The following is a 3,727-nucleotide window of genomic DNA, read 5'->3' as shown; positions in this document are numbered from 1 at the left end:
TTACGACGTTTCGATCAGTAATACTGATCCTTTTCAAGTAGATGTTATGTTAAATCTATCAGTTGTTACAGCAACAAATAGAAAGTATGTCGTGGCGCATGATAAAAATTATAAGCGAAAATAGGAACAAAAAAACGCTCGGCACATCAACTACGGTCCAATCTTGTACAAGTATAGAGAGGAACATCTACTTGAAAAGGATCAGTATTACTGATCGAAACGTCGTGAATCACTAAATATATGAATTTTGCCAGAACTGGTCGACTCAATTATTAATCACAAAGGTCTTAATTTACTACTGGCGACTCAAATTTTTCCAACGATTAATATTTTAATTAAAAAATTTCCCTCTCTTCCTAATAGTACTCTTACCTAGCCACGCAAATTTTAATAATATTCCCCCTACTTGTATTTTTATTTATAAATCGATTATGTTTGCAATTATTCGAGTACAACCTGTAGATAGTAGACCTTATACCAATCGTACCAATCGAATTTTTGTAGTGTACATTGAAATTTAAGTGGGATTTAATTTTCAAGAGTATTATTTTTCTATTCCAATTTATATTTATATGTAATCACACGTATGTGAAAAAATATATCGATGTTATTTATTAAGTCTATATCACTGTATCTTTGGTCAACATCGTTGACCTATTTTACGAGCTGCCGTTGGATTCTTCAGGCGAAATTGAACCTCTTTCGTTGTTTTTGGCTACCAACATTCTGACCACAATTTCGGCCAACAGATTGTCAGGAAGAAGGAAGACTCTGTCGAGTGCCGGTTAATTATCAATGCCGACAAGTAATGCCCGATTGTAACAGCCAATAACGTTGGGATAGATACAAACACGAGTTGTGAAATTACGAGCATTACGCGATGGACGAAAAAATTGTAGAAAGAGTTTTAACAATAATAGAGTAGAATAAATCATAACAAACAGTAGCCAGAAACAAGTACATTTAATAATAAAATGCATGTACCTGTAATTCAAGTGAGTTAAATGTGCAAATTAATAACTGTATTCGAATATTAGTTATAACATTACACAATCATTTAAAAAGACATAATAAACCTTTTTATACCAAATGGTGCACAAATTTTATTATAAAACAATTCAGAATTAATTAAGCTTTTTGTCACTTACCGATCGATGCGCAGCAGCTAAATTATCAGCCAGGAAGCTACGATGATTCTGAAACATAAAAACATACGATCCAAATAAATGTAACGCTTAAAATAATCATAAATTTAAGCGGTCATTCTTACTCGCATATACTTCTTTTAAATTACTTTATTAAATATCTTTTAAAATAAATAAAATTAAGAAAATATCTTCATAAAAGTAATCTTTAATCAAGTTTTAGATTAATTCCTTTTTTCTAATCATTTTTTAATTATCGAAATAAAACTACCCGAATAAACGTGACAGAAACACTAATTTTATTAAAACGAGTAAACTTACCACAAAGTTGTTCTGCCGTCGCCCGATGCCTCTTCTAGGCCTAGGCTTCCTTCTCCTTCCAAGCTGTCAGACCTTCTCCTTCAGCTCCTCACAGGTTGTCAGAACTCCTAACTCTCATCACGAGTACGCAGGCAACGATGTTACAACACTAATCTGTAACACACACAAAAATATCTTAAAAATGAAGTCTCAAATAACTATACGAAAGAACAATTTATGCAAAACGCGGTACACTACCGCGCAAATTAATTATTTTCTCAATAACGAGTAATAAAATAGTTAACAAAATGCTCACCTCGCGATCCGCCGTCACACGTCGTACTTGGCCATCTCGTTCATCTCCTCTTTTCTTTTTCCATTGCCGTTTCTTCGTGGCACTCGCACAATCACGTCTGCATTCGCTAAAATAGAAAAGTTATACAATATATAAATAAACGCCGTTACAATCAATCACTAGACTGTAATACATGTCGCGCGGCTTTCTCATGAAACTTTACGCGATATTTTCGATATTAATCACACGCGACGCGTACATAACCGTGTTGCGACAGCGAAAGTAGGAGCGGACGAAATTACGACACGTTCGATATTCGCGATATTTCACAAATAAGAATACAAACTAAAGTGCATCTGAAACGGTAGCGAGGTTTCCCGAAACTTGGCCGCGCCAAAAGCGACGCGGCGTCGCTAGATCGATTCGCACGGCGGGTCCTCGGCCGAAGGAAGTCTCGCGAAATACGCGCCGGATTATCATCAACGTACGAATGCCAGTCTATCACGCGACGTAGCCGTTGCGACAAACGCAGTTAATGTAGGCCTTGCTTACCTCGGATTCGCGACGCCACTCGTTCTCAAGACCGAAGTACGTCTGTCCCCGCTCCGCCGCGTCCTGCAAGTGCACCAGAATCAAGATGGCGCCGACTTTACGCGCCAAAAACGCCGCGGCGCGGCACTGAGCGTTGTGCTCCTACCTTCGCGCTCACGCATTTTCCGCATTAAATGAAAACTAGCATACGCTCGTCTTTCAGTTTCACTTTACGTTACAATGCGAATTCGCAAGACGAAATTGCGGATAGATACTCAAGAATATAATCGCCGTCCTGTCGATTGCTCGCGCGACAGATCCGCGGCCGAACGAGCCTCGCGAAATACGCGCCGGGACGGATTATCAAACGTACGAATGCCAGTCTATCACGCGACATAGACGTAGCTACGAACGCAGTTATATAGGTCTTGCTTACCTCGAATTCGCGACGCCACTCGTTCTGAAGACCGAAGTACGTCTGCCCGCGCTCCGCCGCGTCCTGCAAGTGAAACAGAATCGAGATGACGCCGACTTTACGCGCCAAAAACGCCGCGGCGCGGCACTGAGGGTGCAAACTCATAGAGCGGAACGGTGTAGGCAGAAAATCGCGGAACGGAAGCCTCGACCAATCACGAGTGTCCCGATGTGATTGGTCGAAGCTGTCGTTCTGCGATTTTCTGCCTACACCGTTCCGCTCTATGAGTTTGCAACCTGCGCATTCTGCTCTTAACTTCGCGTTCACGCATTTTCCGCATTAAATGAAAACTAGCATACGCTCGTCTTTCTGTTTGACTTTACGTTACAATGCGAGTGAAATTCGCAAGACGAAATTGCGGATAGATACTCAAGAATATAATCGCCGTCCTGTCGATTGCTCGCGCGACAGATCCGCGGCCGAACGAGTCTCGCGAAATACGCGCCGGGGCGGATTATCAATGTACGAACGCTAAGTCTATCACGCGATAGATGTTGCCACAATAATGATAAACGCAAGGTTAAATACAAGTCTCGTTTACCTCGGATTCGCCGGATTCGCGACGCCACTCGTTCCGTAGTCCAGCCGCCCCCGCTCCGCCGCTTCCTGCAAGTGAAACAGAATCTAGATGGCGCTCGTCTTGCGCGCTGCCAACTTGGCGCGCCGAAAATTCCGAGGCGCGACACTGAGCGTTCATGCATTTGCCGCATAATTTAATGAAAAATACCACACGCTTTATAGCAATCTGACTTTACGTTACGCGAGTTGAATTTGCGAGATAAAATTGCGGATAGATATCCAGCAATTTGCCTAATTGCTATTTTGTTCGATTGCTCTCGCGTTTTCGCTCGCCGAATTTATTAGCGAATTCGATTGCTTGCAATAGTGCGCACTGAGTGCACACTAAGGCCTGTTTGTAGTCAATTTTTGTATTTAACTCTGTCTTAAATACACGTTCAAAAAGTATTTAGCCAAAACATG

General features: G+C 41.5%; 1 long non-coding RNA gene across 1 annotated transcript; it reads right to left on the bottom strand.

Moving 5' to 3' along the window:
* Window positions 1-808: 808 nt before the first annotated feature.
* On the bottom strand, window positions 809-3,486 carry LOC105565517. The gene is made up of 4 exons (XR_001009197.1): window positions 2,293-3,486; window positions 1,762-1,867; window positions 1,467-1,619; window positions 809-1,196 (listed from the first exon to the last, which is right to left on the bottom strand). It is a non-coding gene; the product is annotated as an uncharacterized LOC105565517 (long non-coding RNA).
* Between the last annotated feature and the right edge of the window lie 241 nt (window positions 3,487-3,727).

Source organism: Vollenhovia emeryi, unplaced genomic scaffold (assembly GCF_000949405.1).
Source record: "Vollenhovia emeryi isolate VEMERY1.0 unplaced genomic scaffold, V.emery_V1.0 DF939151.1, whole genome shotgun sequence".
NCBI lineage: Eukaryota > Metazoa > Arthropoda > Insecta > Hymenoptera > Formicidae > Vollenhovia > Vollenhovia emeryi.
The sequence above is the reverse complement of the archived record's forward strand: the minus strand, read 5'-3'. Positions and strand labels throughout refer to the sequence as shown.